Here is a 13733-nt window from a genome sequence, read left to right as displayed (position 1 = left end):
TGATAAAGATGGATGAAAATATCAGACATTTGCGATGTCATGTTGGCTGTGATGGACATCATTAAGAATTAATGAGCGTAATATGCTGGGGAGGGTGGGGGGGGGGGGGGGTAGCGAGAATTCAAGAACAGCTCAGATGTTGCAGTGTGTAAACTGGAAGATGTCCATCTCTAAATTGCAGCATATTATGCATATATACAGAATATGCAATTATATTGCATATTCTGTATATGTTTGAAAATTGTTATAATGATGGCTTTGCTATTACAAAACAGGCAACGTACAACACCTGCGGTCATGCAATATAAGGTGCCGCACTTGGAGTGTAGGAGCCATTTGGTGATTAGGGCGGCCATTACGTAGTTGACTTCATTATGCTAAGCTAGTTAGCCGCAAAGCCAGTCCTCGTCTGTTCAAGCCCCCTTGAAATTCGGTGAGGAGAAATATTTGAAGTACCCAATCATGATTCCAATCTCGGCACATAATCAGCTACAAATAACCTCTTTGTAATCTCACGGTCGCTATCAAACACTTTGTGTAGCCTTTGTTTGCTGGCTTCTGATTCCGTGTCATGAGGTGTGTCAGGTTTAGAGGCCGGCACACACTCAGTCTTTGAGGAAACATAACTCATTTGTTTTTGATGAAATGAGGGGGGTTGGAATTTATGCTGTGGCTTTTCCTGTCCAGATTGTTTCTCACGCCACAGCCATGCGGTTTGGACAACAATGAAAATACAGAGACAATGAAGGGGGGTTTAGTTATTTATTTATTTTGCTTCAAGCATGACATACTGAGAAGACGCTTAACAAATGTACGGTTGAGCAAAATCACTTCCACGTTGCTGGTCGACTTCCAGGTCAAAACATTTCATTCCAAAGGAAAATAAGTTTGAAAAGATTATTGCTTTTTTTAAACTTCAGGGAAAAAAAACACCGCCACCCTAATGGAGAGGAACAGATGTTCTGAAGCTCACTGATCTTTGAGATGTTTTCAGGTGGGTGCGTCGCTTCATTTGCAGTTTGCCACCAGACCTGTCACACAAACTGCGTGAAAACTGAATTGAATTTAACTCAATATCAATCGTCTCTGTGTGCCCTGTGATTGGCTGGCAACCGGTTCAGGGTGTCCCTCGCCTACTGCCCGAAGACAGCTGGGATAGGCTGCATCATCCCACCGCAACCCTTGTGAGGATAAAAGCGGATCAGAAAATGGATGGATGGGTGCATAACTTATTCGGTATGAGCTCTGGTTGGCATGTCTGTTTTACAGTTCTGACATTCTGGGTTAGAATTCTTCCTCAAACCCTCCTGTGTAAATTCAGTTTATTTGCTGCTTGGGGGAATAAATAAATAAATAAATAAATAAAATCACGTCTCTCTGTGTGGCCTGGTAGGAGATGGCCCATGGACTGGTACCGGGCCGCAGACCGGTGTTTGAGGACCCTCTGCTGTATACAACAGCATCTGTAATGGTTGCTGCCTTTAAGTTGGTTCTCGAGTTCACCTCCACTTTCCAATTGCTCCAATTGCATCTGATTTATTTGAATCTGTTTTTTTTTCTTCTTCTTTTTGATGCAGACTGAAAATTAATGATTTTGGACTGCCGTTTAAACAGAAAACATTCTGCAAGGAGATTGTTAAGAGGCTTGCTCAGAGCTCAGTACCTGTGGGAGACTGCTTGTCAGAACCTACTTTTAATGACTGCCTTACTATTCACTTTAAGCCCACAGATGTATGCCAAGCTGTTGGTCATGCCAGCTTTTGCGACAGGACAAGTTTTAGTCATGACTTGCCAGGTATGCATAAGTAGAAAGTGGAGCTGCAAGTTTGGCATTTGGCTGCTTTTGTATTAAGCGAGTGGAAATCGTCATCTCACGCACGTTCTGCTAAACAGCGACGGCTATGTTTGCGCTTTACCTCTCAGAACCTACTGTATGATAACAATCCCTCGAGACATATAGTAAATCCTCAAATGAAGGGTTCCAAATTGGAGCGTGCCTTCACCAATATGAAATGAACTCACGCGATGTGTGAGGAAGGGTAACTGGCGTAAGAAATGAGCCAACAAAACATTCATGTTGGGAAAAACATGGCTCAAAAGTGACTTGGGAAGATGTGGATGAGAACCTGTAAATGTCGACACGTCAGTCAAATGATAAATGTGGATCTCAAATCAAGTTTGGTGGCAAACTCTTACTTTTTTTTTTTTTTAAATTAGCCCTGGCAAAAAAATAAAAAATCAACATTCAGTGCGTTTGCAAACACTCAATGCTTCGCCACTCAGTTGGATACGGCTACTTCCTGGTTAATGGCGAATGGGGAAGAGATGGGAGGTGCCGATATGATTTAGGGGGTTGGAGAGTTGCGAGGGTATGATATTCTACACCCGCCCACCCCCGAACTGAAATGGATACAATCCCGTATACACTGAACATGGGGCGCACAGTAAAATGAAGCGTGACCTCATGGTATTTTCATGAAATATGGCTGCCCCAGATGTATCGGGCGCGTGGCACTTACTTTTATGAAGAACGTTTGCTTATTTCATAATCTTCCTTAAAAACCTGGCAGAGCGCCTTTTTTTTTTAATGCAGTATTCATTTAACATTGATTAGTTTTCCATTATCTATTTCTTTTTCGCCTCATTCCTGTTGATATGCAGCCCACAATCTTTCCACCTTGGCGCAGGTCTGCGCCGCGCTCAGTGCTTTTTGTAATCGTGGCTTGTTTTCAGTATTCTCCAATACATGAGCTCTGAATAAAAGCGCTTTTTATCCCTTGGCCCCTTTTTGTCTCACACACAATGTAGAGCGAATGCATATATTCTGCGGTAACCTTGAGTTCTTGACATTTTCCGTGAATTGCATGACACCCACCTACGGACAAGTGTTTGGCAGAAGATGTACTTTCCCTCTTCACTTGGACCGTTCTCCACATGGGAAGCCATTAGAGAGAGAAAAGCTGACAAGTAGGAGTAACAGAGGATGGCGGGCCTCAGTCCAGTGCCTCTGATTCCATCCCTGACGGAGCAGCGAGTGGCCCTCACTCACAGCTGTCCTGAAATCAGTCAGCCAAGCACAACTCAGACCTGAGAAAGTGGAATACTACATTCTTGGGGGGGGGGGGGGGGGGCTAAGACGCACACGGCGCGGCGCAATCTTCTTCTTGGAGTGGATGGAGTGGCAGGGACTTATATAAATGCTAAACGTTGCTACCCGTCACTGGGGCGGACGGCGGCGCAGCTTTGCAATGACTTCCTGGTTGGATCGATCACGCGGCACGTGAATCATGTGACTGCGATGTCAAGATGGGATCCGATCGATTTGATGCGTGCAGCAAAACATTTCGGATGTGAAGCCATGATGTGTGTTCACAGAGTACAACTAATGCACAGCGTCATCAAATATGACATCCAGCCCGGTGCCAATACGGAGGGAAGAAAGGTAGCGAAAGGATTATTAAAAGGGGGGGGGGGGGGGGGTAATGGTTGGATTTGTTTTCAAGTTAAGCTCCCTCTGCTGCCAACATGTTTCCAACCTCCGCGCCTCATCCCGCTCTCACGATGAGAGCGGGCGAGTGTACAATGTGCAAGGCATGTATTAAAACTGTCATCGGTTCTTCAAAAGATTAGCTTTGCATTCCGCGGTCATGATGATTGTGAATGCAACCGGATGGTGCAATTATTGATGCAAGTTACCGCCAAGTTACTTTCCCTGTCGGCTGTGAATGCCAGGTATGAGGCAACCCGCGCCCCCCAAAAAAAAACCTGAAAAAGCAAAGAAAAGGCAGCGTTTTGTCTTCCTTTGTCATCCTGTGACAGCAGGAAACTAAAGAGGACCAGCAACAACCTCCGCTAACTGCGTCATAAAATCGAAATTATTGCAAAATTGCTTCTCGATTCATTTCTCCAAAGTGGATGCAATTACACCGAGTGTGACAAGCTGCACATGGTGTAATCCCAAATGTTATTAAGCAATGCAGACTGGTAATCAAGACAAAGGGAGCGCACAAGCGCACATTACGTTTTCATGTTTCCATTACGCGCGCGCACACACGCACGCATGCATACGCACAAGTCAAATAGGCAGGAATGAAATGATCATAACATTGCTATACAAAAGTTGCTATACAAAAGTTGAATTACCCCATCCTCAAAGTGGGATGTCTGCTTACATCGCGATCTAATGACCTTGTACATGCAGGTCATACGTAGCCTTTCCACACCATATGTCCACACCGGGAAGAATGTTGACAACATTCAGGTGGGATGTGTTTTTGTGCCGCACAAAGACAGAAAAACCAAAGCACGCAGACACACGCGTACGCGCAGCGCGCTAACGCTCCGCAAAGAGTTCAAATACTTCCGCAGCGACCTTGTACGTGTAGGTAACAGATCCTCATTTGACACCGCTAATTGGCGGGCATGTCGGAGGCTGGTTAGCAGCTCAAGGAAATGGCAGGCGCTCATTGATTCACCCCCCCCCCCCTTCCCATCGGACACGATACAGCTTAATCCACTCGACGGCGCAATTGTTGATGGGGGTGGGGGGGGGGGGGATGTGGAGAGGACATATGAGGCTAAGACTGCAGAGAGTACAAGCGTTTTAAAAGACACTTGGGACTTGGAAGGTAAATGAAGGAATGGGGGTTTGCGAACGTTGACGCAAATTGAGAGTTGACAGCTGTGACGGAATGTTTATGTCACGGCGGCAAGCATGGCCTGCAAATTGTGAAAGCCCCCCGCAGGTGAAAGCACCATTGCCCCCCCCCCCCCCAGCACAGGCCAACTAAACACTATGTAATATTTGTGTTTCTTTTTTTTTTTAATAATACTGTCTGTTTTTATCAATGCAATTGCAGGTGTTGGGTAGTTGAGTGGATTGGGTGGAACAAATACATTAAAAAAATCATAGTTGGGGTTCATCCAAATCCTTCAGTGTTCATTTTTAAATTAGACAAAAAATATATATATATGACAGCAAGTTTGTAAACAAGAGCCTTTTTCAAGCTTTGCAGGGAACAGGCCGATGCGTCTGTCTCGAATATCACATTATCCTCTAAAAAAAAATTGATCGAGGCCATGCAGACAGAGCAGCTGTGTCTTATTTCTATGAAGAACTGCAGGCACTTTCTGTGAAAAGACGCACATCAGCATTCGTTTTTCAGAACACACGTGCCACCCCTCTGTACAATGCCCATATCTCATTGGCTAGAAATAAAATTTGACATTGACCAATAATATTTTGCTGATGACCAATATACTGTTGTTTTTTGTTGTTTTGTTTTTTAAAGGTCATTTCAGTGAACAGAGGACACGAGGTAGGATTTCAATTCGATAATCGCCACTCAGACAAATTTTCTCCTTAGGATGCAACAGTTGCCATGGAAACAAACTTTTATCCTGCTCTTGTGAAAAAAAAAAAACAACAAAAAAAGAAAAGAAAAGAAGGGTCTTACTGGCCACACTTGTCAGTCTTCACACTCCAGCCTCCCAACCACACCACAGCACAACACAGCAGAGCCTGCAATTGAAGGAAAAAAAAGAAATGCTCCAGTTACTCTGCCACGTTTCAGGGGTTTGTTGCAGACTTGCTGCCTCAAGCGCTCTTACATTGAACGGATTCGATGCTCTGTTGACGTCCGTTGCTTGTTGCTCCGTCCGCATATTGCGCATTTCTTGAAACCACCTCTAGGGGTTGACGCGGGCATCTCAAACTGAGTTTCAAGAAAGAACGAGAAGCAAGCGTAGACATAAATATTGTTGTTACTTTAGTTCCGGTGGATGATTTTGGAATGACGACGACACTATCAAACTAGGAGGCATTAAGAGCTTCGATCCATCCGTATCCTTCTATCTTACCCTCATGATGGATGGGAAAGAGAGATGGCAGCCAAGGGAGCCCGCAGACGCCAAATCATTAGCCGGACGTGTGCAGGTGCAGCTTTCAACGTCACGAGAGCGCGCAGCAGCGGCGGCGGCACTGCCTAGGAACGGCGTGTCGGTGTGTGTTTGCGCCAGTGCATCGTTGAGCTACTTAGACAGATTCCTCAGCTGCCTGTCGATGTGAGCTGCGTCCAGTCACAGTGCATCCATCAACGACCTGCACGCAGATATCTTCAAGTGTGCGAGGGGCCCGAAACAGCTGAGCTTTCCATCTCCCGCCTTGGGGGAAAAAAAAAGAAAAAAAAGAAAATGTGATCAAAAACAAGCCGACATATGCTGCTGTTTCGATTCCTTTTTATTATAAAAGTGTGAATTAGTCCGGCGCGAGAGCGAATCATTTCCCCTCTGCGTGTGTCCTTTGAGATAACGCGTCATGCTGCTATCGCACATTTATTGTCTTTTAAAGAGGCGGAAACGGAGTGGGGAGAAATAAACTCTCATTTAAAAACCATTCGCTCGCATATGGCTCATTTCAAGGTTGAACATACGGAAAATAATCTCTCATACGTTATTGTCACAGTACAACAAAGCATGAATTCATGTTTGTTTTTTGCCGCATCTATCCCCAACATCTCCAAAATGACTGGCTCTCACTCCTTTTGATCTTTGCTCTAAAATATATTTCCTTGTCCGGTAAAAAGAAAGAGGCGCACGCGTGATTGATAATGCATGCACGCAATGCTCCGCCGGCTACTAGCGTGTTGCTTTGATCTCGGTCAAAAGTGACTTGAGGACGCTCGGATAAAATGCAGGGCGAGCCCGGCCGTCCGCGTGTGGCGGTTTCAGGGAAGCTGATGATGCTCTCGAGGCAACACACGCGCACACATTATTGGGGATGGCGACTGGAATGATGCTGTCAATCACAATTTGAATGGCCCGCTCGCCTCCTTTCGACCCACCGGGAGCAAAAGCAGAACAAGCCAGACAGAGAAAAAGGACTGGAAGAGTCGAATGCAAACATCTTTAGTGGAGACGATATAGAGATGAGCTTGAGTTTTTTGACAGCTGTGGCCTTTCCATACTGGGCCTGAAGACCGAACAGTCCTTGACACGAACACACACACACACGCAGACCCCCCCCCCCCCCCCACACACACACACACTGCATTCGTCCACCTCGGCAGTGCTACAACTTGTATGTATTATTCATTCATTTAGCAACGAGCAGGATGTGGGGCCTCGTCAAGGAGCTGAAGCCACCGCAGAGTGGAGCCAATAGCTGAGAGGAGAGGGAATCCACACGGATACTTTTATTTTATTGCATTTATTTATTTCAATGGGATGTGCACTAAAATAAGGACATGACTCGATATCCATCAGCTCAGGCGTGGGCAACTGTCTGATGCGGCCCGCGGCCACACTCCTGGTGGCCTCTTGATGAATTTTCGCTCCAAATCTCACCCTTCAAATTTTTACTTATTTATTTATCAATCAAGCTAAAATGTTACTTAAAACATTGCCTCACGGATTGGATGCATGACTCTACTTTTTCATAACAGGGAATCAAAACAACACCTTCTGGCTACACTTCGCCGAAGCCTCGTCAGCTCCCATGCAGGAGAACAACGAATAAAGTCGCCTCTCGTTTCACAGTCCCTCCACCAGCTTCGACTTCAGTTGAAGTGATTCAACTCTCAGCCAGAACAGATTGGCTCCGCTATCTCCCCTGGCCAATCTGAAACAGCAATCGGACTGGCATTTTTTGATGGCTCTCAGTCCGTCACACAAGAGACATTTGTAGATGAAAGCGCTGAGACGTTCGCCGGGAAGGAGCCGTTGCTCCCGAGATGGGAAGAAAAATCTCTGGAGCAAGCAAGGGTGGATGACACAAGGACGGAAGTGAAGTTTGGAAGCGGGCCATACGGAAGAGGAGTCAAGGGAAATAGATCGCGAGCTGATCTAATGAAAAATTGAGGCCAGAGGGTAAAGGAAATTGAAGATGGACTTTGCTCCCTAAATTAACTGAAGACCACATGTCGCCTGATGGCATCAGTGCAGTTTTATTCCTGTTTGGTGCTCATACGCCATTAAAGTAGCTCTGTATTGGGTTGAGAACTTGCGGAATATTGGGTTGGTGGTCTCTTCAAAATATGGACAAGATTGACAGAAAAAAAATATTAAAAATGCAGTTTTTAGCCATGCAGCAAAGCACCAAACTCGAAAAGGATTCTAAAACTGATTCTTACTGGCCCCGTTGCAGTATAAATGCAAAACACAGAAGATGGTGGCTGTTTCGCATTTTGTGTCGTGTCCGCAAAGCTCGTCTTATTTGGCAGCCCGTCATTGTGGGGGCTCAATATCTTGCACACGTGATTTACTGACGTCCTGCATCTATATAAATACATCAGTGCTGAACGTCACGCATTGATAAATATCCTTCTTTGAAATGCAGCTGTGATTTAGTAACTTCGTTCAGCATGCATTCGTGACTTGCACTCGAAGTGTGTGACAATCGGTGCTGCCATTGGACAGAAGTGACGAAGGCGAGACCGAAATCTCAACGGTGACTTTTTATAATCCGAGGTCTGCAATTTCCCAGTGTTCTGGAACGGAGAACCGTTCTTCCTGTTGACTTCAGTTGTCATGTCAGAGCATGATGGTGGGGTGCACTGACATTGTACACTTTGCGACTAAATTATGAGAAGAAAGGAGCGTCGGTGCAGAGCGCCGATGCGTATGTGGAACTGGGAGTCGCGACTTGGAATTGAAGCGGATTTACATGGGACATGAGAAGAGAGCCAATCTTTCTTTTTTGTAAATGGATGCTACATCTTCTTGTTGCTTTCAAGCTTAGCTTGTAGCAGACGTGCACATTTCAGCATGACCTCTATGATCCACTGGTGAAAAGGACACTTTGATTCGCTCCTCTTTCATCTATTACTGCTTCAAACAACAGTGAATGGAAGAAAAGTGGTTAAGATTGCACGATGTCTGTTTTATGTGTTGTGTTGTATTATTTTGTTATTTTATGTTATGTGGTCTTTTGATGGTGGCGCGGGCACCCGCAACGGCTCCTCTTGTTGTCTGTTGTCTGTGTAAAAGGGAGGAAATTTCATCTGTGCTGTATGTTACAGCACATTTGACAATAAAGTTGTATTTTATACTTGATCATATTGAAACATTACGTCCTAAAGCGGGGGCACCCAATCCCCCCCCCGCAAAAATTTACCTTCAACAGCAGTTGAAGGATTGTCACGATATAACCGCTTAAAATACATGAAGTGACATCGCGTTCATTGACTTCATCTAAAATAGATAGTCCTCATTATAACATGCAGCCAGTGAAGACGAAGAGGGACGGAAATGAGAAGGGAAGCATCGCTTCAAACCTTGAGGCTTCACTTTCAATCAGGCCTGATCCTCCGACGCCTGACGTTTGGACTAACAATGGCCAGCACTGCTGTGAGTAAAAACAGGAGCTACGGGAGGGGCCGGCCCCTAACCGCGTGGCCCACCCTGACCCGTCGCCACCGAGAGCGAGGGCATGTCAGCGCAATGACATTATGCTAGATAAATGCCCAGCCAGCCACCAAATGTGTATGGCTCTTTTATAAGAGAAGGTTGCCACATGGCCCAATTCGGACAACTCGCGAGTCTGACTATAACACTCGAGTGTGTGTCCGTGTGTCACCGACACATGCTCGATGCCCTTGAGCGCGGCGACAGACAGCTGCACAGTGGTGAAGTTCAGAGAGGGCCCCCGTGAGCATGACTTGTCCACAATGCGTGCTTATGAGACACTTGCCCGACGGCCCCGAAACTCCTTCGACGACTCCGTGGCCCACATCGTGTGAGGCGGAACTTTTACAGCCTCGTATTCATTTGACGATAAATGATAAGAAAGTTCCATCAGGATTATCTCAGCAATGGTCTCCTCTATACATAGACCGTAATGCACTTATCTCCTCATCTTTACGGCGTTGTTTCCACCAAGCGGTACAGTTCGCTTAGTGTTTAGAGTTCCCGGTGGCATTTTTTTTTTCCAAGGCAAAAATAACCGGAGCACCCATCTCCGTTAGGCAACGTCCCACGAACACAACGATGTCTAATGTTAAATGACACTTTTCTGATGATGACAAACTATGAAGACGCTCTGCAAAGTCTCAAGTGTGGTTCGAAGTAAACATTGGTCAAATCAAGCACCAAAGGTGCCACAAAATAGACGGAACTCTAAGGTGAGGGTTGTTTTTTTTTTTTGCATAACAACCAGCCCCAAGTAACAGGTGAAAACACAAGAGAGAGAGAGAGAGACAGAGACAGAGAGACAGAGACAGAGAGAGAGAGAGAGCTGTTGCTGCTGGCAGGCGTCATAACCCAAATGCCTTCAGGTCGGAGGGATTCACAACATGACACCGCACCCCCCCCCACCCCACCCCCAGACGGCGTATTCCTGTGCTCGCCAAATGCTGTTATTACCATCATGTTAGCTACCAACTTGAACAACCAGAAGAATCATCAACAAACACATCTGAAAAGCAATCTTGAACTGAACACAATTTCATTTGTATTTGCGAAAGGAGAGCAAACATTTTGTTGATTTCATTCCTTGGGAGCCATGTGTGCTGCTCCGAGGAAGATATCCATACTGGGGGGAGTAACGTAATCCCGTCATGAGTTCTTATAATGGCAGAGTCAGACTGCATTCCATAGATTAGATTATTAATATTATTATTTATTTATTTTTAAACACAGAAGGTAGAGCATACAGGGACGGATCTCTTCTTCCCCCGAGGCAGTGTAATTATATCAGAGGATGTCTTTTTAAACATGTGCGCTCGCCCACACACAGTCCCAGGTCACATATATATGTTCTCAACCTGAGGCATTTCTCACCGAGGCCCATGTCAAGTGACCGATTTCTCTAAACTGCACCCTTGGGCAAGCGAATGACGGGAAGATGGCCTGTCAGGAAGCCATTGGTTCACTTCACAGTGCACAAACACACATGCGAGCAATCTGTGGGTCTACAGTCATGTGTGGGGGGGGGGGGGGGGTGATAAAAATCCTCATTTTCCTTCATTGCCGGGTCATTTGTCTCCGTCCCACAGATGTGGGGGGGATTGCCAGTCATGGAAATAGTGGGCGACAATGGAGCCGGGTCACGTCATGCCTTCATCCATCATTTCACTGTAAGTCTCACCGGATGCTTTATTCTTTCTTCCACTTGCCCCTTTTGGAGTTCACTCTTTAGAGTTTGCTCAGCTAGCATTGACAGTTGTGTCACGGTTTTCTTTTTGGCAGTAGAAGACGCGAGAGCAAAATGAACGGCACTTCCGGGTGGGGTTGTTAGGCAACTGCCGCACCTGAGCGACCTGTATAAAGTGAGTGTGGAGAAGTTACTAATCTGGTGGAAATGGGATGCAATTGGTGTTGACAACATCATTTTACTGCGCAGGTTGAATGATCCCAGTTTGTGCAGCAGCAAATTATTTACATTTGCCGATTGAGAGTTTATCACCCATTTTCTATGCTGCTTGTTCTCATTTGGGTGACGAGCAAAATGCAACCTATTCCTGCTAACTTTGCCGCAGACCTTAGAGCTTTGCTCTTAACCACTGAACAGCAGGTCATCGTGTGTGCTCGCCTGGTCGATTAGTTAGTGAGCACAATGAGGTGAATTAATCAGTATTTTGGGATGGATACACTCAAAGTGACATTTTTGTAATATAAAAGTTTTAGCTCAATAACAGTTGGGAAACATTGCAGATCTGTGAGATTAGTCAAGGCTTGAATCAAGAACATCTTTGGCCGATTAGTGCTCTCCATTTTACCACAATTGCTTTGACATTTGATCAATCAATTCCCACACAATCCATGACCCTCTGAACAAATGGATCTAAATCCAGAGGAGATTCGTCAGGAGCAGCAATACAAATGCTTCTACGCTGCCAAAGGAAGTGGACCTTTGCCTTGAAGAACAACTCATTTCTCAGGAGGATGAGGTTGGCTCTTGATGAGCAAACCGTAGCGGCAAATCTGTTCTTCCCTCACAACTGTCCATTAGTGCGCGGTGGTTTTGAATGGCACTCTTCGGAGGGCTCACACGAGGCTAGGGCAAAAGCTGTCAATTATTTTGCTCTCACAATCACGATAAGGTGCACAGGTGATGGAGAGGGAGCTCCAGGTAAAATCCTCATCATCTCGCCTTCCTTCTATTCACACACGCACACACAGCCTGAGACACCTACACATTTATGAGCCGAGTAAAGCTCAAGCACCTTATACGTGTGTGTGTGCGGATGAATCAGCAGCATTCAGCCCTCATGGGGACACAGGCTGCCTGTTAGCGCTCTGCTACCTGCCTGAATCGATGCGTCACCATCCCACCTGAATGCTGCAGACAGGATAAGAACGGGAATGCAGAGACGGGTGCAATTGTCTCCTAGCACAAACCGATGACCATTTCTGTCCTTTTAAGCAACTTCACATCCAGGCAGTGTCTTAACAATGTCTGATCAGTCGCGCATCTTGGCAGCGCGATATACAGTCGAATCGCAGGAAGACTGACACGCACGCTTCTATTTGGTGAGTGAAGGACAAGGGGGGGTCGAAGGTCATCTGGGACACAAATTATCCGTTATCCAAGTGTTTATTCCATCAACACAGCCAAAAAAAAAAATCCTGTCATGTTGGCTTGCTTCTCGCAACAAAGGAAGTAGAAACAACTCTGTTCCAGGACAGCTGTAAAACAATCACATTTATTGAATAGTAGCTTTCTCAAATTGAGGAGACAAAATAGACACATTATGAATCCTCAATAGTAAAGATGAACTTGTAGAAAGCAAATACCATCTTGTTTTTTTTTTGTTTTTGGTCCACCATTACACTGAGCCCAACAATCTTGTTCCTTTGGCTTCAATTTGGCAGCAAAGGAAGGACTCTCCATTCCAGGACAGCTGTGATACAATCAAACCAGCAGACTTCTTAAATTGAAGAGTCAACATGGACGCAAGGAATGTTTTCATCAGAGCGAGGCCTTGCACGCACATCTGGTCTGCGCTATCCCTTGATGGATATGTCAAGGCAAAATATTTCATAAATCAACACTGTGAAAACAATATGCACTGAAAGAAACATCATCCCAAACGCACATCTGCCTTGTGCTTTTCTTTCAGGGTGAAAGACAGAGACAAGTCCAGTTTCCACCGGCATTCCCTAAATGGCACACGAATGTGAGCGGGAATCAGGCGAGTGCATCACTACGCTATCAGTGCCTATTAAGAGACACATTTGTAACTTTATGTTTAAGTTTTGACGCAAAGCATTTAAGCTTGGTTGTGGTGTCATGCTACAGGCTCCAACAAGTGTTTAGCTAAATGCTAACTTCAAACTTGTCGGGTTTGGTTTGACGAATAGGAACTCTGTTTTGTGGGTCCGCTTGCAAGTGATGACTGGTGAGGTTCGGTACACTTGAACTCAAATGCAAAATCTGCTGGGCCCAAAGAACGTAAAACCTATGGAAGAAATCCTAAATATGTAAGCGTAATGATTAGCATGTGTTGGAAATGCTCTCATCACCTTCTGTGTGGGTATCTGACAGACAGGGCCGTGTGGAATGCCGTTTTTCAAGACAAATGGCAAAATGTAAAATAAACTTACAGTGTGTGGCATAGATGTGCTTTCTTTCTTTGACCTGATGAAATAAAAATGAAGGCGTTAAATGAATACGGTTGCTAAGAATAGCAAAATCCACCAATCATGGCCCTCCCTAAAAAAAGTTTCAGATAGCCGGTATTACTATGACTAAAGTGTAAACTCACCACAAACTTGATGTGATTTTGAAAAAAAAT

The 13733-nt window shown here is 45.3% G+C and overlaps 1 protein-coding gene across 5 annotated transcripts in view; it reads right to left on the bottom strand.

Annotated features, from left to right (window-relative positions):
- Positions 1–13733, bottom strand: part of plxna1b (plexin A1b) — a 178254-nt gene that overhangs the window by 164120 nt on the left and 401 nt on the right. For 4 of the 5 annotated variants that reach the window (XM_086117857.1, XM_086117861.1, XM_086117860.1 and 1 more), the window contains exons 2-5: positions 13543–13576; positions 5860–6162; positions 5611–5714; positions 5457–5521 (exon numbers count right to left, since the gene is read on the bottom strand). The gene's annotated coding sequence lies outside the window, so the exon portion shown is untranslated. The remainder of the gene's footprint in view (positions 1–5456; positions 5522–5610; positions 5715–5859; positions 6163–13542; positions 13577–13733) is intronic. The other variant, XM_086117858.1, reaches the window with a different exon arrangement.

The sequence above is a fragment of the Hippocampus guttulatus genome, chromosome 8 (genome assembly GCF_054856545.1).
Source record: "Hippocampus guttulatus isolate MCC_2025c chromosome 8, RoL_Hgut_1.0, whole genome shotgun sequence".
Taxonomy (NCBI): Eukaryota; Metazoa; Chordata; class Actinopteri; order Syngnathiformes; family Syngnathidae; genus Hippocampus; species Hippocampus guttulatus.
This window is presented reverse-complemented; position numbering and strand designations above follow the sequence as displayed.